This window comes from Notamacropus eugenii, chromosome 1 (assembly GCF_028372415.1).
Source record: "Notamacropus eugenii isolate mMacEug1 chromosome 1, mMacEug1.pri_v2, whole genome shotgun sequence".
NCBI lineage: Eukaryota > Metazoa > Chordata > Mammalia > Diprotodontia > Macropodidae > Notamacropus > Notamacropus eugenii.
The window spans coordinates 647,720,336-647,743,639 of NC_092872.1; the positions used below are offsets into that span (position 1 = coordinate 647,720,336).

Consider the following 23,304-nt stretch of genomic DNA (forward strand, 5'->3'; position numbering starts at 1 on the left):
TTCCATTTTAGTCCTATTAAATTTCGATTTCTTAGATTCATCCTAATGGCTACACCTACAAACATTGTTGGTCCATTTTTGACCCCCAACTCTGTCATCCAAAGTATTGGCTACTTCTCGTCAGTGTCATTTGAAAATTTGAAACACACGACCTGTATACCCTGTATACCCTGATCCACATAATTGATAAAGAAGTTAAACTGCATAGGACAAAGAACAGAACTGCCTGGGGCACTCTACTAGAGACTTCCCACTAAGCTGACAATCAATAATTGCTACTCCCTTACTCTGATTATTCAATAATTCTAAATCTGTTTAGTTTATTATTATCTACTCTACATCTCTTCATCCTTTCCACAAAAAATAATATGAGGTACTTTATCCAATGCTTTGCTAAAATTTAGGTAAACTATCTTACTAGCACTTTTCTGTCCAAAAAAGCAACAAGATAAAATCTATCATCATTCATCATGGTCTTTCTTTGATGAAGCCATGCTGGATTGATCACTGTTCATTTTTTCCAGATGTTCACTGGCTGTCTCTTTAATGATCTGTCCTAGAATTTCCCCAGGAACTGAAGTTGTGCTTACTGGCCTATAGTTTTCAGATTCTGTTATCTTTCCTCTTTTTTTTTTTTTAATCCAGGCATTTGTCCTTTTCTAGTTCTTTTAAATATCCCTGTTAATGCTTTCCTAGTCATTTCTGTTAGTCCTTTTATGGCCAGAGGATGTGGTTCACATGGACCAGATGACTTGAATTCAACAAGGGCCACTAGGCCCTTATTTATATTGGATATGAACTACCTGTTAGCCATTTTTGTTTTGTTGTTTTCAATCCAAACGTAATTCTCCTTGCTATAGAAAGCAGAAGCAAAGTAAAAATGTGGCAGCTCTGATTTCTTTCTGTTGTCCTCTCCCATTTCCTTTTGGTATCCCTCAAGCGGTGGTTTAGTCTTTATTCCTTTTCTTTTTACCATTGTAGCTAAAAAATAACACAAATCTTTTTTTTTTTTTATTCTTAGCTTCCCTTTTTATGCCCCACTAATTTGGCTCTAGTGTAATTTACACAATTATTTTACAGGGCTGTCCCATGCTGTTATATTCATTCTCTGTTATCATCTCTTTAGACAACTCCCATTTTTTCTCTGTGTTGGAATTATTTCCCTTTTTGTCTTCATAATTTAATTATTGAGAATTTTCTATCCACCCTGTACTGACTTTCCCTTTAGAATTTTAATACATGGGACTCTACTATCCTCCTGATCCTCTTGAAAAGCTCTCTTCCCAAATCTAATGCACATGTCAGACTATGTCTAGGTAGGTATAGGCACTGGAATTAGAAAGAAAGATATCCTCCTCTCTATAACAAAGTCTAGGAGAAAGTGGTTATCTCTAAGATTCCCATCATTTCCACCTTAGAAACCAGTTCCACCCTGGAAAGGAAGAATCAGACTCAACATCAGATTTCATCTTGTTTCCTCAACCTTTTGAAAGACTAAATTATCATTAAGTTAAGGCTATCATTGATAGGATGAAAAAGTTCCAACAGATGTTTGGAAAACAAAAAAACTCCTGTTACAACTATATCGCAATTGTTTTAGCTTGTGATCTGTTTTCTGAACACTTTTATGGTATCCTTCTGTCTAGATACTCTGTAGTAAATTTCAGTGACAATATTTCTTCTATTTCTCCTACCATTGATTTTCACCAAAATGTTCTCCCCCATATTTCCCCAATCTGGTCCTCTGTTTCCTCACTTAATTATGCCTTTTTAAAACTCCCCTCCCCTCTTTTTATCCATCCTGGTTCTTTTATATGAGAAAAGTCATATATGTTTTGTGGTCCTCATTTCATTAATTCTCATTGATACCTCAGAAGTCAAATTTGCCTCCTTGCATTAGGAATTCAAATTTTCTTTTTGTCTAAACATTTTTATTAAAGAAATTTGAAGCCATGAACTTTACTATTGGCTCCTTGCCTGGATTTTGTTACCTTTGGACTCTTGGATATCTTAGTCACTGTACTCTTCGTTATTGCTATATTGGTGGACATGCATAGGCAATTTTCTTCCTCTTCCATTCTTTTTGGTTTAAATCATTTTTGATCAGAATTGTTAGACATGCAGTAATAGTCTTATCAGCCTTTGTCTACATACCTGACCAAGAGTCTGTTCTTTAAGACTTGGTCTAGACATCCAGATCCCATTCTCTAACACCATTTTTTTTAGCCTGTTGCTCACTTCTCAAATCAATCTTTCTCCTCTGCATCGCTTGTTTTCAATTTGAAGAAATGTGGAAAACATAGCCTATGTTCCAATGCCTTCCATTTCTTTTGCTCTAGACTTCATAATCCTTAGGAATTTCTTTTAGGTTCCTTTTGACGGTATCATTTGTTCCTACATGAATGATCAAAAGAGAGTGTTAGTAATACACTTATTAGCCTTAGAAGGTTCTGTGTTATGTATTGGACACAGTTCATCAAAAGACAATGGTTTCCCCCTATTGTCAGCAAATATAATGCTTTGGTATCCTTAAAGAGGGAATTACTTACCATCAATCAGGGCACATAAGGGTTCAAATCATGCCTCTGACATGTATTGGCTAAGTGACAGTAGGCAACGAAATAAGGCTTTTGGAAATTTGGTTTCTTCATTTACAAAATGGAGATAATAATATCTGGAGTGTCTAATTCATAGGGTGGTTATAGGAAATAGAATATGTGATAAAAAAAATGAGAAAGTACATAAAGCACTTTTGTTAACCTTAAACTGTGCTAATTTTGGCCTAATGATTGACACCAAGAAACACAGGTGCTCCACTCAGCCACTGCCACACCATCCATACATGGAACCATTGGTTACAACAAATGGAGACGTTTTGAATGTTGTGGATAAGTTCGCTTACCTTGGTAAAGTACTTTGCAGGGACGTACACATTGACAATGAGGCTGAGGCATGCATTGTCAGAGCTAGCTCAGTGTTTGGGAGACTTTGAGGAAAAGTTTGGGAGAGAAGAGGTATTAGACTGACTACCAAACTGAAGGTCTACAGAACTGTTGTGCAGACCTTGTTGTTGTGTGCCTATGAAACATGGACAGTCTACCAGCGCCATGCCAGGAGACTGAACTGCTTCCATTTGAACTGCCTTAGGAAGATTCTGAGGATCACCTGACAGGATAAGGTACCAGACACTGAGGTCTTTACTTGAACGAAACTGCCAAGATTCAAACTATGCTTCAGAGAGCCAATGGGCTGGTCATGTTATTCAAATGCAAAATGTAAGCTTGCCCAAAAGACTATTTTATGAAGAATTCGCATGGGGCAGGTGATCACATGGTGATCAGAAGAAGTGATACAAGGACACTCTCAAGGTCTCTCTCAAGAACTTTAGATTTGATTGTGTGAATGGGAGACACTGGCACAGGACCACTCAGCATGGTGTGCCCACCAGGTTCTGTGCTCTATGAGCAAAGCAGAATTGAGACAGCACAAAGTGAATGTAGGATGCGCAAATTTGGGGTATCTACCCCAAATATTCACAGGGACTATCTCTGCCCAATCTGTGGTAGAGCATTCCAAGCTCATTTTGGTCTGATCAGCCACAGTAGGACACACTGAAACTTCACTTTATCATGGTGATGTCATTTTGGTCCTTTTCAAAAACAAAGGACAACAACCAAACCAAACCAAGCCAAATGCTAGTAATTATGAAATTTATATTATCAGAGAAGGGAAAATGCAATGCAGATTAAATTGATCTCAAAAGACCTCATAGAGGAAGTGGAATTTGAGTTGGATTCTTTTGGAATGAGTGGAATGTAGATAAGTAACAAAAAGGGATCAGGTCCTTAGAACTTTGGGAAGATCCTCTATGGAACAACATATACAAGAATCACAGAGGTTGAGAAAGCATAGCAGAGGTGGGAAACCTGTGGCCTTGAAGTCACGTATGCCCTCTAGGTCCTCAAGTATAGCCCTTTGAATCCAAACTTCACAGAGTAAATCCGGGATTACCAGAGCAAGAACCCCATAATACTTTGATTTCTTAAGGAGGAAAATAAAATTTACACACATGAAACCTTATTATGGGAATTTAACATAGAAGAATTTTACCAGGAAAGAAACCCAAAGGTAACCATAATCCTCCAAATCTGATCTCTTTAAGGAATGAACCAAATTGTCAGATTTTGTGTTCTGTAAACTCAGTTTTGATTTACATGGATAATATATTAGGGCAGTTTATTAATGTATCAAAAAAATTTACAGTAGTATTTTTAAAAAAATCAAACCATTCATAGTGCTAAAAATATGATTCAATATACAGTATAATCTATAACCATCTTTTTGGGGGAATTCACATCTTTTATAAAGTGATTCCAGATATATACACACATACATATATATGTATGCATACATACACGCGTATATATATGTGTGTATATGTGTATGTGTATATGTATATATATATACATGTATATACATGTATATATACATATACATATAGTCCTCCCACACAATTCATTGAGATATGAACATATCAGCATAGGAAACAGAAAAATTAAAGTTGACTTCACCAGTGAAACTATGAAATTGGGACTTATTCAAGCATAAATAATTTGGAGATAGCACTATACTAGGTTAGGTAGGGCTGTAAAAGATGAACAGAGGTGTTTATAGTTTATATTTTATCTTAGAGACAATAGGAAGTCACTGGGTCTAGTAGAGAAGTACTATGAACAGATCTTTATTTAAGGAAAATTATTTTGGCAACAATGTGTGGAATAGACTGTAGTCATGAGAGACTTGATTCAGTGACAATTAGGAGCCTTTTACAATCGTCTAGGTGGGATGTGATGAAGACCTGAACTAAGGTAGTAGCTGTATGAGCAGAGAGAAGGGGTAGCATGTGAGAGATGTAGAAGTAAATATCTGGGAACTGCCTGGATATGCAGGGAACCTGAGAAACTAGAAGGATAATAGTTCCTTCAAAACAATAGGGCTTGGAAGAGAAGGAAGGGATTAGGGGAAAATATAATGAATTCAGTTTCAGATATGTTGTTTTTAAGACATCTCTGGGACATCAAGTGTGAAATTTCCAATAGGCAATTGGTGTTTTGGGAATGAAACTCTCTGTTCTTAAACTTACATTCTACTGCAGGAAAACACCAAGTACACAGATAAATAAGCAAATATGAAATGCACACAAGTAATTGCTGAGGATAGCATTAAGACTAGGGGGGATCAGCAAAGGCCTACTGCAGAATCTGAGTGTATTCTTTAAGGGATTAGGGATTCCAAGAGTCAGCTGTGCCATGGGGCAAAGATGGAGATGGGATGTCATATATAGGGATCAACAGATTGGCCATTTTGGCTGGAACACAGAGTGTGTGAAGGGGAGTAATGAGCGATGAGGATGAAGATACAGACTTGCTCAGTGTTATCTTTAGGAATATTAATTATTTTTGTCACTGTGCTGTACTGTGCTGTGGTCTGTTGTTATCAGCATTCTACTGAAGTGTGGGGGGGAGGCCTTGCTAAATGGTTTCAAGTTGTTGTGCTCTTACAGGCTTCATGGATGATTTTTCTCCTTCTATCTCTTCCCTTATTCCACTGTCAGGTATCGTTGTACAGTTGTCAATGTAATATGCTTCTACCTCTGATTTTCTGCCTTATTTTCTGTAAAAGAGAAGTGGTATGGCACAGTAGAGAGAGTGCTGTATTTAGATTTAGAAAGATAAGGGCTCAAAGCCCAGCCTATAAAATTTGCATTCAGTGAACCTAATTGAGTAATGCTTTGTGGTACCTCAAGGAAATGACTTTATTTGTCCTGTAAGTCAGCCCTTTTCATCAAGTGCTTGGCACATAGTAGGTGTAACATGAATGAATGTTTGTTGCATTGAATTGAATTCATCATGGCGATTAAATCACAAATCTTTCTCATCTTTTTACAGTGAATTGCCCCAATGAAATTTAAGCTCATTGAAGACAGAAAGTATATGGTTTTTCATCTTTATATTATGAGCATTAACCACAATGACATATACATTTTAGTCATGATACATTTGTTAATTGAATTGTATTGCATTTGCAGTCTGGAAGGTGGCCCTGCTTCTCATACATAAACTTTGTTCCATAGGTTGTTAAATATTTTCTAAAGGTTGGATATATTTTGTGTTTATGTCTCTTGCACAGAATTTTTTTTAAAGAATATTCTATTTTTGATCAAGGCTGGTGAGAACCAAGATAATCCTTCCCAAAACATCATCTCACTGATTGACTTGAGATACAATTCCAAGAAGTTTACCTAGTGGTCATATAGCACAGGTTTCTAATCCCTTAAAGCCATTACTAGACATTAAGAAGATGTCTCTTGGGATATGGACGTAAGGTCATGAATGGAAATAGGGCTTATTCATTCTAGGACTGAAATCTTTACCAGATCAGGATACACTGTTATCCTAAGCAATTCTTTGTTGAGAAGCATTGAACTTGTAAAATGGCATCAAACAAGGTGTTTTCTGTAAGGTTCACATGTATGAATTAGGGATATAACACATCATAACTTAGTTTTTGTTCCAGATTCCATGGGTAGATTTTCCTTTTATGAAATTTTCCTCCTTTGTTGTGCATCAGTAACTCTCCAGTAAGTTATCACTTGAGAGAGTTACCTGGAACATTGAGAGTTTGTTACTAGACCCAGGGTCATCTTACTAGTATGTCACAATCAGAACTCAAAAACAGGATTTCCTAACTACAAGTTCCAAGTTTTATCAACTATGCTTCCTCCCAATTTAATTTATAAACATTAAAATATACTAAATGTAATATTTGACTGATAGTGATAATATATATAAAAATATATAATATAAGCTCCATATATTTAGAAACATTTCAACTATTTTCTTCTGTATTAAAATTTTTTTAATTCTATCCCCAATGACTACAAATCAGTCCTTTACTCATCCTGTTAGGTTGCCTTACTCAAATGCATTAATTACCAAAATGGTAAATGGAAAAATGAAAATTATTTCTTCTTTAATTTTGAGTTTCCAACATTCATGACTTCATGACTCTCAAATTTGTAGACTTTCTTTTTTTCAAGAATAAAATACAATCCCTTTTCATTAGACTTATTCTTGTATCCCCTGCCCCTCCAAAAAACTTCTTGATTCTTCATAATGTGATCTGTTTCTGATATCATTTTAAGTAAAGTTTTTAGAAAGCTTCTTTTTAGCTGTTCTGTGAGAATAGTTGTAAAGACAAATTTTTTACTTGGCCACAAAACAGATGAAAGCAATGAGATAAGAAGGAAGAATTGAGAAAAGATGGCACAGAAGACAATTTGAGTACAATTGCCCCAAAAGGTGTAATTCAACTAGAAGTCTTTTGAGAATTCCATGGGGTGCAAGAATAGGATATAGATCATAATTGTACTTGGAGGGTAATGAAAAGATAAGCAAGTATGTACAAGTGCATTCAAATTAGACTAAGATATTAACTTTTCCATATGCCTTCTTGACTTCAAAGTTTAATTCCTAAGTCACCAATTTTCATACGTACTTAGGAATCACAGCATAAACTAGGTAATCTTTGTGTTGGAATCAGATGGGAGAATTCCAGAGAATTCAACAATCTTCCTTTATGCCTCTCATATCCACTTGTATTCAGAAAGACCTAAAGGGGTCACAAAAGGTATTTGTGTTATTGCAATAGGTTCTAGAAGGTAGTTCTTTTCATTAAGAGACCATGATTATCCATTAAATGACAAAATGCTTACCTGGGCATTCAAAACTCTCTAACCTGGCCCCAATTTATCTTTCAACTTTATATCTCATTATTACCCTACAAAAACCTCCAAGTCTAGACTTAGTTATAATTATAGACCAAGGGTTTTCATTGGTATTTAAATCCATTTAGTTTCTAGACCACTGAAGCATCTTTATCACCATCTTTTGGACAAATTTCTTAACCTGTGATGTGACATAATATATGGCTATGTGGTAGTATTCTTCCATATGGGAATTTTTGCAAGTCTGGAACAGCTTTTTTCCTAAGCATATCAATATATTTCAAGTCATCTAATCTTAGTTTACCTCAGTTTCTTCATCTATAAAATAGAGATAATAACAGTGCCTGTTTTTCAGGATTGTTGTGAGGACTAAGTTAGAGAATATTTGTAAAACACTTTGCAAACATTAAAGTGCTATAAAAATGCTATTTATTATTAACTATTTTGTTATTCTCAAAGTTCATTTAGTTCCTCACTGGGGATAAGACTTCCAGGTATCCAGAAGCAAACAATCTCCCAAACATTTTTGAGGTGGACGTTTTATAGTTGAATAATCATACCATGATCTTGCAGACTCACGTGGACTTCTTATGATAATGGTTTTGGTATATCTTTGAATGGAAAGTGAATTTCATAAATAAAAGTAAAAAATACCTTTTTTCTAAACTTCAATATTCTAGTATTTGTATTTTTCTTGACGATTTTTTCTTGACTAATGATGAATAGCTATTTTCTAATAATCTTTTTTACTGTTCTCTAAATTTCAAGAAGCCTTTTCCTTACTGTACAGGGATGGATGATACTCCCTTCAGCTACAAGGTCCTTATGAAGACCTTTGTATATTTTCTGATGATTAATTAATGTTTTGCTCAATTGGTTTTTAAATACTTTATTGTTTTTAACTTTTGAATATACTTCCCTTTGCACTTTAGTGCGACTAATCTTTTTTCATCATGGTCTTTAATGATCCTTGAAACATTTCACTTCCCCATACCAACAGCTATTGCAATACCTCTAACAGTCATTGAAGTGTGCTCTTTAGGAGTTACAGTTTTTGCATGTTTCCTTGTAGTAATATTAATTTGTAATGGAGGTCTGGTGCATGTGGAGACCCCATCAGATTGCACAATTGGCACTTCTTCATGTGGAGGATGCTGAGGAGATAGCTTCTAGGGAAATAGTAGTGATGTGTAAGGCAAGTGCTGTGGAAAAACTGGAGCACATTTGGATATTCTGTAAGTGGTTCTGGTTATCTAACTGCATGATCTGAAGGAAGCTTTTTCACACAGGGTATGTAGTCATAACTAATAGTGTCTGCAAAGAGTATGAGACTGCTTTGGTTCTTTCTAGGATAGATATGGAGGAGTGTGTTAAATCATTTATTCAAATATCTTGTTAAAAATTATTCTGTAAGGGGAAGGGCCTTGAGATTTCTTTCTATATAAGGCCAAATGGAGCGCAGAAATGAGTTCTGCTATTGACCTATTTGATTTTTCTTTTCTGTTCTCTGTTTCTTTTTCCCCTTTTATCTGTGGTTTTGTTCTTCTTCTAGAGGCTACAAAAAGGACAGTAATTAGAATGCTGAGCATGGAGTCAGGAAGACCCAAATTAAAATTCAGCCTCAGACATTCACTAGTGACCCTGGGCAACTCACTTAACTTCTGGTTGCCTCAGTTTCCTGGTCTATAAAATGAATATAATAATAATACCTACCTCACAGAGTTATTTTAAGGACCAAATGAGATAAAATTTACATAAGACTTAGGCCAATGCCTGGTACATGTTATTGCTCTTCAGCCATTTTTCAGTCAGTTCGGTCTTTGTGACCCCATTTGGGGTTTTCTTGGTAAAGATACTGGAATGGTTTGCTATTTCCTTTTCAAGTTTATTTTATATATGAAGAAACTGAGGCAAACAGGGTGAAGTTACTTTCCCAGGACCACACAGCTAGTAAGTGTCTGACGCTGGATGTGAAATCAGGTCTTCCTAGTTCCAGGCCAGCTATCTCCATTCACACCGCCAAGGTACCCTTGGAACATAGCAGCACTATGTAAATGTTTGTTGCCTTCCTTCTCTTACCTTCTGTTCTAGGTGCAGCGACTGGAATCTCTAGCTCTTATAGTTGAAAGAATGACCCACAGTGATCTGGGAGTCAGAATCGAGATCAGGTGTTGCCACCAGCTCACTATCTATGCCCTGAGAAGCAAGGAATGATCCTATATAAAAACATATCCACCTCTTTCCTCAAAGTACACTAACTTGTTTCATTCATCCATGGTACCCATCACCTTATATCTATCCTCTCTTGCATGGTTGCACTCTGTACCTTTACTTCCTTTCATATCACTGTCTTCTTAATTCTCTGCTGACTTCCAAATCTCATTATTCAACTTAAAATAGTCTCTTCAAATTTACCAATGTTTTTGCCTTAGTCCTCATCCTTCTTGACTCTGTGTAGTCTTTGACACTGTCAGTTGCCATCCGCTCTTTCATACGTTGTTCTCTAGGTTTTTGTGACATTTCTCTCTGGTTTTCCTCCTATCTCACTGCTCCTTCTTAGTCTCCTTGGCTAGATTTTTGTCCAGACTCTTCTTGCTGACAGTGGTTGTTCCTCTCTCTTCTCCTTTTATACTATTTCCAAAATTTTCTTTATGATCTCATCAACTCCCATGGATTCTATTGTTTTCTTCACAGATGATTTTCAGATCCATTAAGTTCTTTCTTGATCTCTAGTCTCATGTCTACAACTACCTGTTAGACACCCCTAAGTGGATGGTCTATAAACATTTTAAACTCAGTATGTCCAAAACCAAGTTTAATGTCTTTCCTTCAATACCCTACCCTTTCTCTGACTTCCCTGCTAATGTCAGTGCGAGCATCGTCCTCCAAGTTACTTAGGTTTGGAATCCAGGGGGAATCTCCTGGTCTTTAGCCTTTGACCACCCCCTTTCCCTATTTAATGTGTTGCCAAGTCTTATCAATTTTACCTGCTGTCATAATATCTTTTATATATGTTGTTGCTTTTAGTTGTTTCTGAATCTTTGTGACCCCAGTTAGGTTTACTATTTCCTTCTTCAACTCATTTTACAGAGGAGGAACTGAGGCAAACAGGGTGAAGTGACTTGCCCAGGGACACAGAGCTAGTAAGTCTCTGAGACCAGGTTTGAAATTAGGTCTTGCACTCTATCTACTGTCCCACCTAGCCAGCCTCTTCTCTGACACTGCCTCTGCCCTCTTGTAGACTCTCCTCACTACATGCCTAGGCTATTGGAGTAGCCTGATGCTTGTTCTCCCTGCTTCAAGTGTTTCTCTAATTCAGTCCAGCCTCTACTCAGCTGTCAAATTGTTCTTTCTGAAGCATAATTCTGTACAGGTCACCCCATCCATTCAACCAACTTCAGTGGTTCTGTGTCATCTCCAGGATCCTTTGTATATTGTTCAAAGGACTTTATAACCTGACTGCCTCATATCTTCCCATTCTTCTCCTAGTTTACTCCCCTATAGGTACTGCATATCCAGGGACAGTGGTCTTCTCACCAGTAATGAGAGAGACACTCCTTACTCCAATCATTTTCACTGGCTATCTCTCATGTCTAGAATTCTCTCTTCCTTGCCTCTATTTCATGATTTGCCTGGCTTCAAGTTTCATTTAATTTTCTGCAAAAAGCCTTTCTCAATCCCCCTTTATGCTAGTACATACCCCTTGAGATACCTTCAGTTTATCCTGTATATATCTTATTTATATGTCATTGTTTACATATTGTTCCCTCCATTAGATTGTAAGCTCCTCAAGAGCAGGGGCTATTTTTGCATCTCTTTGTGTCCCTAAGATTTAACAAAGTGCCTGGAACATAGTAGGTATTTAATAAATGCTTGTTGACTTAATTTCAGGAGTAACTTAATACAGAGTATATGGGAGAATATATCCTGAAGCATGTGGAAAATTTTTATCCCTTTGGCTCACCCTGATGAGTGTAAAGTGTCTTTTTCCTCACTGGCTGTTTGCTTCAGTTCCCATTCACTATTTTACCATATTTGTTAGCATGCCAATGAGTAGCACCCTAGGTCCATTTAATTACTTGAATTTTTTTCACAAAGGAATATTTGTTTCATGGATACAACCCCCCCAATATTTCTTTGCTGTATTTTGTCCCCCTACCCTTTTGATCTCTGAGGAAGTAGGCTTAAAACTTAGCTCAGAACTTGCATGGCATCGGTTACAGTTTATGTCCTCATGTGCTCTGCATACTGGTTGAGTCCTTCTGCTGGGCTGAAGTCCCAAAGTTCACTTCTGAAAATAACTCTTTGTCCAGGTGATAATTCTTGGCTGATAACACCATCGATGCTGTATTTCTATATTCATATTTCTATTATTTGCTCTCCCAAAGTGAAGAGTTGTTACAAAATGAAACCAAGTAAAAAAATTTGCTTGCCATAAGTAATTTACACATCACTATATCCTGGTTGGGGATGGAAAATATGAGAAAATTAGTTGTGGGAGATGAATAAGAGCAAAGACATGACGGGATTAGGAGATGTGCTAAGACTTGGTTAGTGGTTAAAACGTGACACGGTATGTGAAGGGGAAGAATAATGGAGTTTTCCTCATTATTTTATATTATATCGTTGCCTACATTGTGCTTCAGAGCTGAAAAGGAAATATGGCAGATGCATTCTTTTTCTGCATTCCATGTGTGGGCATAAGCTCAGTAGCTGCCTTTCACGTTCTTTTCACAGGGCTTCTACTTTTGTTTTTTTAACCTCCGGATGTGTAGTGTCAGTGCTCTTATTGTTATTACTATACTTTTCACTGACATTTAAAATAAAATGGAAACATTTTATTGCCACTGCAGTCTCAGTCACCTAGATTCTTCAGTTTAGAGCCGATGACAGTTAAATCTGTTAACAGAAATGTATACTGACAGTTCCTGCCTTGACCAAAGCTTCTGGACTAAGTAGTGGGGCATTATTTGAATCTAGTGCAATGCCAGGGGAATCTGTTGCTCATAATGCTGAATCATTAAATAGAAATATATGAACAAATGTCCCGGGGACTTAGTTTCCCTTAGTTGGTGTACAGAGCTGCCATTAGCAGTAATGGGAACTATGTGTTGTGCATTGAGGGTTTCATGTTCCATATGGTCTTTATTACTCCTGGAAAAACTGGAGAACTTAGACCAAAAAGTAGTCTTAAATAGAACCCCCATTAAAATTTTAAATTCATGAAAGTAAAAAGATATATTTATCAACATCAAAAATGTTTTAAATCACTGGCAGTTATTTGGACACTTTTTCTTTCATGAAAGATCAAAAAATGTTATAAAGAAAAAGAGGTTTGCTTCCATTTGAAAGAATAAAAGGAAATTGGTATGGCCAAAAGTAATTTTCTTTTTAATTAAGCGTACACATAAATACAAGCAAGACAAATTCATGGCATCAAAGGTCTTTTCTCTTTCTTGCTCTTGAGTTTTGGTTAAGACAAATGCAGATCAATTAGTTCAGAGCTTCTAATAGTGAGTATGTGTAAAACATGTATTCTTTCTCTTCCCTTCCCTCCCTTGTCTTGCTCTGTATGTCAGTCAAAAAGATATGCATGATTATTGCTCCTGTAATACTTCCTATTTTTTCCTTCTAAATCATCTCACCTTAATGGAGGAACTCTTGGATATAAGACACATGAATAGCTCCTTGGAAGCTCTCTTGAATGGTTAAAAAGAAATTTGTATAATGCTTTGTGATAGTCAGTGAGTGTTAAAGACCCTAATGGAGTTTCTTACTGGGAGATTACTTAGGTTAAGTACAACATGTCATCTCTTTATTTTGAAGGATTGAAAACAGTACTCAGGGAAATGAACTTCTTATTCTGTTTTCATACTGGACAAAAAATATCTTTGTCTAGAATTTAGGAATGCTAGGGGTAATTGAATTAATTGAACATTCAATTAAAAATCTCATGCCAGTTAGAAAATGTCTTATCAATTATTCAAATAAGAATCTAGTCTGGTTAACACAACATGATTATGGTGGAAGAGGACAAAAAAAAATGCAGAGAAACCAATGTCTTATGGCATAATGGCTGGATATTTTACCAATATGCAAAATTAATTTTCTGTTTGACTTCTGAAGTCTAGAACAAGAATTAGAACAGTGAGTGAAATAAATGAACAAGAGTAGTGTATATAAGACAGTGGGTGGGGGATGGATGTTTTTTGGAGTTAGATCATTGTATCTTAGGTTGGGGACACAGGAAACTCTGACTTTTCAAATGCAATACAGTGGAAATTAATTAATTAACTCAGTTTGATGGTTAACCGTTCTAAAAGCTGGGACCAAATTCTAGGTCAGAGAGAGATATGATACACTGGCTTCTCCCCGCCTATAGAATTCCTTCCTAGTTCCTCTATAACATTTGTGGACATAGGGTCACTATCAAAGATTAATTGGGGAAGCTTTCTGTCTTCCTCCTCCCCTTCATCTGAAGCTTAGAACTGTCCTTTGCATGTGTTACTTGTCATTTTAGCAAATGACACAGCTCTCTAAAGTGCCCACCACTTTGATTGAACCATATAAGAGTTTTCATTTCTCAGAGCTAAAATTCAGTTTTCTACTATAATTTCTATAACTAATAGGAGAACAAAATCATTTGGTCATAAAACTCACCTGGCTTTTTAATTCATCATGTAGAATGGTGTAAATGATTGTTCTTGGGTAAATCCCAAGATCCATTTTTAAATTTCTCAGTTCATTTTCCCCTCTTATCTTAGGTACATATAAGGGTCTCTCTATAGTTCACTTATGAAAATGTGAATATTTTACACCACAAATGCAGAAAAAACATTTTTATAAATATTCTTTCAGGAGAATTGCAATCAATGTAGTCAGAGCTTAACAAGCAGATGGATGTATTTGAATGCCATTATCTTGTGTACAATGATATTATCTCTTTCATGAAAAATTCAGCAGTTTGGGTTGCTTTAGTAAAGGGAAGATGGAAGCAGGAAAAAAATAGCAAGAAAAACATGATCAGACTCAGAATCCCTGAGGGGGTCCCATTGCATCATTTAGCAGGAGAATGAGCAGTGCAGAAGGAGCAGCGTTGGTAGACTCAGTGTCTGTTCTCCTTATGGCATTCTTGGCTCCGAGTTCTACTCGAGCCCCGCAGCTGTAGGTGGGAGCTCTTGGGCCTGCTAAAGCATCATACCGTGACATTTTTATCATCAGTCTAAGAGAAGAAAATAAATTTGCTAACAGAATAGAGTTGGCAGGCTAATGCTACCTTGTTACATTCCAGACATCTCCTGGTCTGGCTTGAGCCAGAGGAAACAGGAGTGTGGGCCAGAAAGTGTATGATGGACATGGTATATACCCAGATATGGTGGGAGAAAGGTGGGGATTTGCTTGCTGAGAGATATGCCTTTCTCCTGATGGCTTTAGAAATGGAAATACCCAAGCAAAGGATGTGACCTCAGTTTTTTCTTCTTCTAAAGAATAAGGCTGTGTCAAACACAGGCAGAATGATGTTGACAGTTGAAATCATTATCCAGATAATATGGGTGGGAAAAAATAGTCTGTGTCTCTTATTACCACTTTTGCTTCTTGAAAACTTACAAAGGTTCCCTATTGCCTGTAGGGATAAAACCAGAATTCCTAAACCCTGAATTCATTACCCTTCATAGTGTGTTCCTAATTTCACTTGATGCTTCCCAGTACTAGCCCATGATTAAGACCAACATGATCTACTCTGTTAACCACAACCCCAGAAGTTTAATGTCCATTCTTGCCATCCAGTTTTTCTTTATACTCTTCTATTTACTAGATATAAAATTTATATTACCGACTTTTTTCAAGACTCATTCAAATCCATGAAGCCTTCGCCGTCTTAGCCAAATTCATCTGAATTCTGATAAAGCATATTGCCTATACCACTCAATAGTCAGGTGTCATTTTCTAACTTGCATTTTTAGTGTGCATATATGTGTGTGCACCTGTAATTGCCTCTCTGTGTGTGCTTAGTGTACATCTAATGCTGAATTTTGAAAACCTAGGCTTGCAAGATTTAACATTTACTTTCTGTGTGACGTTGGGCAAGTTACTTAACATCTGTGAGCCTCAGTCTCCTCATCTGTAAAATAGGAGTAGTAATAGCATCTACCTTAAAGAATTGCTGTGAAGATCAAATGAGATAATATATGTAAAGAACATTGAAAGTCCCAAAGTGATATCATATGTGTGTATAAATCATTTATATGCATGTATTTACATGTGTGTCAGCTCTTATGTATTTTTTTTTTTTGTATATGCATATGGATGTATGGATACATTGGCTCTGCAAGTAAACTGTAAGTTTTCTGCGGGGAGGTACCACATCTAAATCACCTTAGAATCCCCTGGTGCTTAGAAAAGTGCCTTGCTCATAGCAGGTATTTAGGAAACCCTTGTTGTTGAAGATACTAGTGAGAGAGTGTGGTGTAATGGAAAGAAAACTGCCTTGTTCTTATTGGTAGATAGATATTCTCTCTAAGAATGCAACTGTCTGTACCTGCTCATATTTTCTATCGATCTAAATCCTGATTCTGTCACTTAATGTTAATGTTTCTTTGGGCAAGACACCTAGTCTTCTGGGCTTCAGGTTCCTCATTTGTAAAATAAAAGAACTGGACTAGAATCACATAGACTCTATAGTCAAAAAATATCTTAGGAATGATTTGGTCCATTTCTCTTAGTTTACAAAGGAAAGAATTTTCTTGATTCATCTTTTCCCCTTTTATCTCTTCTCTTACCATGCACATTCAGTCTTAGCAATTGATGAAATTAAAGAAAAACATAGCATAACTCTTTTTATGGTGACACAATTTTAAGGGCACCCAGGGATTAATTTTCTGAATCTTAAAGAAGAAATTCTTAAAAAAAAAAGAAAAGATCACAGAATACTATTTTACAAAAATAAAGTTGACCCAATACTACCATTCCACATATTTACTTTCTTATTGCTAAAAAATATTTATGAGGATAGTCTATGTATATATTGGGAAAATCCTCAATGAAAATATAAAAAGAGAATAAGAAGATGGTTTTCCATAGCAGACCAAATCTTCACAGTCTTATAACTGGCTAAGGGGTATATTATATCGAATATAAAATCCTGCTGTATTTCATCTCTTAACTTTATTTTTTTGGAAAAAAAATTATAAAATGCACCTCATTCAGTGAGTTGTTTCCTACATATATTAGAATTTTACTATTTTTTATGATTGTTACTACAACAGCAATATTATTCAATAACACACTGAGTAATAATATTAAGCAAAGTATAAAACAGTTCTTATCAAAAGTTCTTGATAGTGTCATGGAAGGTATCACCTGCAGAGTTCAAATACAAAATTTCCTTGTTAATGAAGAGGTTTTCCAAATGCTAATTGCTGGTGACATTAATTACATAGAGTTCTAATGTACTACTTAACTTTCTCAATGTGATCCAGAGTAATGCAAAAAAGATTAAGCCAACCATTTACATTGGAAAGGCCAATTGGATGAAAAATGTCACCGGATGGATGGATAGTACCTTGTGTTATTCCATCACTTTAAACGTGATGGATGTATACTGCAATTTGATAGTGAGCTAGGTCCAAAATTGACCATCAGGAAGAGAGTAAATTTTATTGCATTTGGGAAATCTCATAAAACTTTTAATGACCCCAAATTCTCACTGCTAAAGAAGGGTATCCCTTGACCTTAGTGTTCTCCTAGTGATACTGGTGGATACAACTCATGGAGCAACTTGGTCTTGGAAGAATCAAAATTTTAAGTGAAGTAACTCAAAGGCAGTAATAGAAATAACTAACTAATGGTCTTATAACTAGAAGCCACTAGATATTTTATTAGAATTATAAGTCATTTAAATGTATTTGGAAAATGAATATTATGATTGAGAATTATTTTGTTTTTTTTTTTAATTTTTGTGCATAGTAGGTGCTTAATAAGTATTTCTTCAATGGTTGATTGAATGGAGGAATTAATAAATGAAGGAATTAATGAGTGGTGAATAAATGACTAGTACAGGTATATATATGTAAAGGACAAATGGGAGAAAATAATGCATTAAAATTCATTTACTTACTTTCTGACTGAAATTTAAGAAACATTGATTTAGAATATTTAAGTGTATATCAGACCTGATGCTCTTATAAAGATTGACAGTGCAAGATTATTTAACACTAGTCGGTTCTTTCAAATTTAAAAATATATGTACCCCCAAGTCATTGGTTTTTATAATTATCATCATACAACACCTGAGCATAAGCTTGACGATCAGAGAATTATTTGAAATTCTATGCCTGGACATGAGAATAAGAATGTCTTTCATGCCTTGTCAGGCAATGTTAAGTAAGAAATCTTCCTTCATTGTTTAAATTTTTCCTATAAAAAAGTTGTTTGTTTTTACCTTGGGGAGATATTACTGGCACCCTGAAGTGACAATTATTTTGAGATTTTAGATGAAGAGTATTACAGTATATTGGTCTAAAAATAAGCTTTAATTTCTGCCCCATCTCTTCTCCTCCCATACTTTGCTTTTCCAATATCTGAAAGCAACATATAATTACTTTCTGTCTTGTTTATTTCAGCAGATGCCTTCCACAGAAGGGGTGAGTATGGAATTTGTAGTTGGTCCTCACTGAACTTTTCCCCATAACTTGGTCTAAAAGTTTGTCTGTGGTCTGCAGGTTGTCTCCCTTTTGCCCTGACTGAGGTAGCTGTGGATCAGTGATAGCTGTGTGTAATATTCCAATTATATGATAGTTATTTTATGCAAATAGCAATATATATATATATATATCTATATTTTCCCCTTTCAAATAATTTTTCTTTTAGGGATACGAATTATTAATAGCTTTGAAACACATAGGATTATTAATATAATGGAGAACCGATAGGTGTTCTCATCCATTTTGCCTCCTACATTGAGTGGCAAATGCTTCTCTAAATGAGTGACTTTAGTGATAAATAAATGTTTGCACTAGTAAAGAGAAAAGAGTATTCAAACATAAAATCTATATATCTAAATAAGTTCTAGGAAGGATAGATTTTTTTCCAGCTATCCAAAGTCGAAGGAGAACTGGAGGCTTGGGATGCTACAAAACTTTAAGTCTGTCAGATCAACTCATGAGGGAAGGGGAGTGGATAGCTTAGATAGGGGAGTGGATAGATGGCTCTGTCTCTGACCTGTATCAATGGAATTTAACCAGTTGTAATTACTTCTTAGGATTTCTCGGGCACTGATTCCTGGGGAAAGCAACATTATTATATGTCATCTCTAGTTATGGTTCTGCTCTTTATGATCTTTGGATATCATAGTTGAGAGGATGAATGAGGGAGATGAGTCACTGGATGACTGACTGCTGCTTTCATGGCTTAAGTTGAATTCTAGGAAACTTTCCCAGATCCCAAGGGCTTATGTATGAATACAGATGCTCATTACCTCATAAAGGACCTCAGGACAATACGAAGTATAAAAATGCTACTAAATTTGTTTCTGATTCAACTCTTATCTCTCCTAAGTCCATCACAAGACTTAAATCATGCTATAAGTTCTGTAAACAGGTTAACATTTAGCAAGGACTTTTTATTCAGTACTTTATACATTGGGGTGTCTTATCTATTAGATGAGCCAGCAGACTAGAATGAACATTGATACAGAATGTGGCATATATTTGAGGGTGGTCCATTTCTGAACCAATATAATATGAGCAAAATTATTTTCTTATATGGACTGCAAGATACATTTGATATTTTTCCAATTTTTCAAATCATGTTTTACCTTGAAAGCTGGCATGTATTGATATGTTAGCTATCTCCATAATTATGAATAAAATTTAGACTGGGGATAGAAATGTTTTCTATCAGATGAGAAAGCTACTGGCTCTTGAAGAAGAGACTCCCCTGCATGACAAAGTCAGCCTTCATTCTCCAAAAATATTTTTTCCCTACTGTACATTGCCTAATTTGGTCTGAGATCAGTGTTTTCCTGAGGCTCAAGGAAGGTTAGAAAAGAAGTTATAGGATTTAAAAAAAATTTTTTTTTAATCTAAGTTGTAAAGGAGCTTGGAACCACACCACAAGCATCATAATTAACTTTAATAATTATAAATGTAAATGCAGACAAGCCACAAGGTTTTAATGGTGTGCCACATGCTTCTGCTAATTATTTTAGAGTTTGGACACATTCAGTGCCAGCTAATTATAAACCCTGCTATGGAAATCATCTGTTTATATTAGACTTATTGATCTCTAGTGTTTAAGCAATATGAAAAGGGAAATCTACAATGCTGGACCATCTGCTTTGTATTCCTAATTGCTTTTAAAGAATCAAATATATAAATAGTCAGCTTTTTATATATTGGATTTCAAACTCAAGAAAACATGTTGTGCAAATCTATGTGAACAAGAAAGAGTGTATTTAAAATTTTTTGCTCCCTTGCGCTTTCTTCTTTCCCTTAGCCTTTCAATTTGCACTGTTTTCTGACCTTCTCACAGAAATCCAAAATGCCAGCTTTCTCCTAGGCCTCACAGAATGGTCCAAGCTGTTGAGAACTTAGTCATCTTTGCCATTTACATTTCGTAATGGCACCCTTTCTTCTAGTTACACAACTTATGGTCATGAACATTTCTTGTAATTTTCCACCATGGATACAGAGGAAAAAGAGAGGGGACTGAATGTTCAGAGTGATGATTTTGTCTCTTGAGAGGCACTGGACTTCTATAGGAACTTAAATCCATTGGTTTTTGTGGTAGATGTTAGTTTGGGGGTCCAGCATTCCAACATACCCTATTACTCTTTATGCCATGTTTAAGTGGTTTTATTTTGACTCTTAATAAGTCCAAGCCTAATGAGGTTTACACCTACTTAGAGTCCCAAGTTGTTTGCTTAACCTATAGAAAATTTCTCAATTATGTACATATATGGTTTTTATTTCAGATTATTAAATATACTGGCTCGATACAAAGTGATTAATCTAGAAAGAGTTGCTTCTTGCAATTAACATTCCCACCCTTTTCTTCCTTCTTCACCTTCTTTTTGTTTCTCATCTGTCATCTTTCCAAACTCTGTCTTTTGCTTCACTTTGAACTTGTATGACAAATTTATTTGGCCTATAGAAACCTACAATTCTAAAACATAAGGCAAAAAAAGTAGAAACTGAGCAAGATAGAAGCTCATCTTTACCTTTTGGGGGCAAAAGATCATTACAATTCATTTTTAATCCCAAGAAATTTCCATGATACAATGCAAAAATGAAGTAAATGCTTCCTACCATTAAAAGAAGGAGTGAATTTTGTGGCAGGTTCTAGAATGGAAAGAAAGCAACTTGTCTTCCATTCTCTCCTTATTATGTACTCAGGCAGGGCTTTGGCTACCCCTGAACTTTAATGACTAGCTCAGAGCAGTTGATGGTGGTCCGAGGTAAACTGAGCATCATTTACCTCGTTAATAAGAGTAAGAAAAAAAAGCTGTCACCCTAACTTTTATGGGGAGGTAGAAGCTAATTTTGTGGAGCTCTAGATAAAAGAATGCTTAATTAAAAATATGCCCATTACTGTCACTTTTATGGACTGCTGTGTCTTAGGGGAAGAGTGTAGATAAAATAAACAGACTGATCTTGAGGTCTGTGAAATACCATGTTATACTCAAGCCCTGGTGACTTTTCTGATGTGAATTCCTTTTCTCATTAGGAATATGCTCCTCTTGGTGTATTTCATCAGCTTCTGGAGGTGACGCTGCTCATTCTGCTTATCCTTGCAGTTTTGAATGGAAATTCTATTACTTATGACTTGGAATCCATACCTTTGACTGTTCCCACATTCCCTTTGCATATATAGGGCAGGCTGTCCTTATAATCTAAGTTCATTTTAAAGAGTGATCCAACTTCCAGCTCCCTGAACTTCCTCCCCCTCTTTGGAGAAAGAATGATATTCAGTCAGAAAGAAATTAGGAGCTTTTTATAAAGGTATTTTAAACAACTCATGTTTTCTAGTTCCTCAAAGAAAGTTGCAAATCAGCAGAGCACAATTGGCAGCTACATTTTCAAATCTTTTCCTATGGTGCTACTATTTAAACCAAATAACACTGTTTAATGGCTTTTAAAAAATGTCATCCTTTGGATCTGAACTCCAATACATTATCTTCTACTTCTATTTAAGATGACAACAGGCTAGTGTTAATTATTACATCAGTTTCTATTCTGGGAATTGGGAAATAGTATGTGCCTACTTGCTAACCTAGAGAGGTTGTTAGCGTCTTTGATTTGGATTGTGGACTCTAACTTGAGAAATATATGGCACGAGCCATATATAATTTTAATACTTAGTCTATAAAAACTCCTCTCCCAGGCTTCTCTTCACTGTTCAACCAATCTGGGGTAGTAGGTAAGAACGATTTCTTATACAGGTATATATAATAAATGTATTCTTGAAACATTTTATCAATTTTTAAACTTTTAAAATGAAATATTTACTTTAAAAATGTAATATTAGCCAATAGCATAATCAACCAGACTTACTTAGTAACTATATCTATCCAAATTAATTTCAATACATAAAGTATCACAGCTGTTCAAATACTACCAGTTTATATCAGAATTATTTATCCATTTTCTAAAATATTGGGGATAGTTAGTGTGCATAGCTTTCTCATGATTTTGATTTTCTCATTTTTCACTATTTCATAAAGTCCTTTCCAAATTTCTTTTTATTCTCTACTCTTGTTGATCTTGATATCATCATAGAAGTCCATTACATTAATAGCATTAAATATATTTAACCTTTCCCCATTGGTGATTATTTAGGATATCTTGATTTTTGTAATTGCGTGTAATTTTGTTGGAGAAACGTTTGCATAGATCACAGATGATGGAGTTGTTTGTTTTTGGTAATACTTTCAAGGTATTGGAATTATTAGGAATTACAATGGAATTATTAGGTTAAAGGGCTTGATTGTTCTGAAATTTACACTGTGTGCTACTAGACTGATTTCCCAAAAGATTCTATCTTGTAATCCTACCAGCAGTGAGTTTGTGTTCCTTTTTTAAAAAACATAATATTTCTGGCATTGAATTTCACTGATTTTCCTTGTTTTGACCAATTTTATGGGGGAAAGATGATACCTCAAAGTTATGCTAATTTGTATCTTTAATTATCAATGAAATTTCATAGAATGATTTTGAACAACTAACATTCTACAAGCAATTTATAGTCATCTATGAGTACAGTACTCCCTGGCCTTAATAAATGTATCTGTAAACAAATGTTTAAATGTAGAACTCCTATATAAATTTTTTTGGTAAGGTTTAGTTGATAAGGTAAATTTTCTCCTAGATGTAATTTCAAGTTTGGATTTTTGTATGTTGGATTTTTCTTTAAGTAGGACACTTATCTATTGTATCTAGAAAGGCAGCAATGATACAATGAAGAAAGCCAAGGGCTATAAAATTATCCTGACTCAGATTTTTTCCCCTGGCACATAACTT

General features: G+C 35.5%; 1 long non-coding RNA gene across 4 annotated transcripts in view; it reads right to left on the reverse strand.

The window, feature by feature from the left end:
- Positions 1–23,304, reverse strand: part of LOC140520990 (uncharacterized) — a 37,005-nt gene that overhangs the window by 8,267 nt on the left and 5,434 nt on the right. Inside the window, exons 1-4 of one of the 4 annotated variants that reach the window (XR_011972744.1) lie at positions 11,946–12,677; positions 7,558–7,671; positions 5,562–5,673; positions 1,897–2,394 (exon numbers count right to left, since the gene is read on the reverse strand). This is a non-coding gene — a long non-coding RNA (uncharacterized lncRNA). Of the gene's footprint in view, positions 1–1,761; positions 2,395–5,561; positions 5,674–7,557; positions 7,672–11,945; positions 12,678–23,304 lie in introns of those variants that run through there. The other 3 variants (XR_011972745.1, XR_011972743.1, XR_011972746.1) reach the window with 3 other exon arrangements.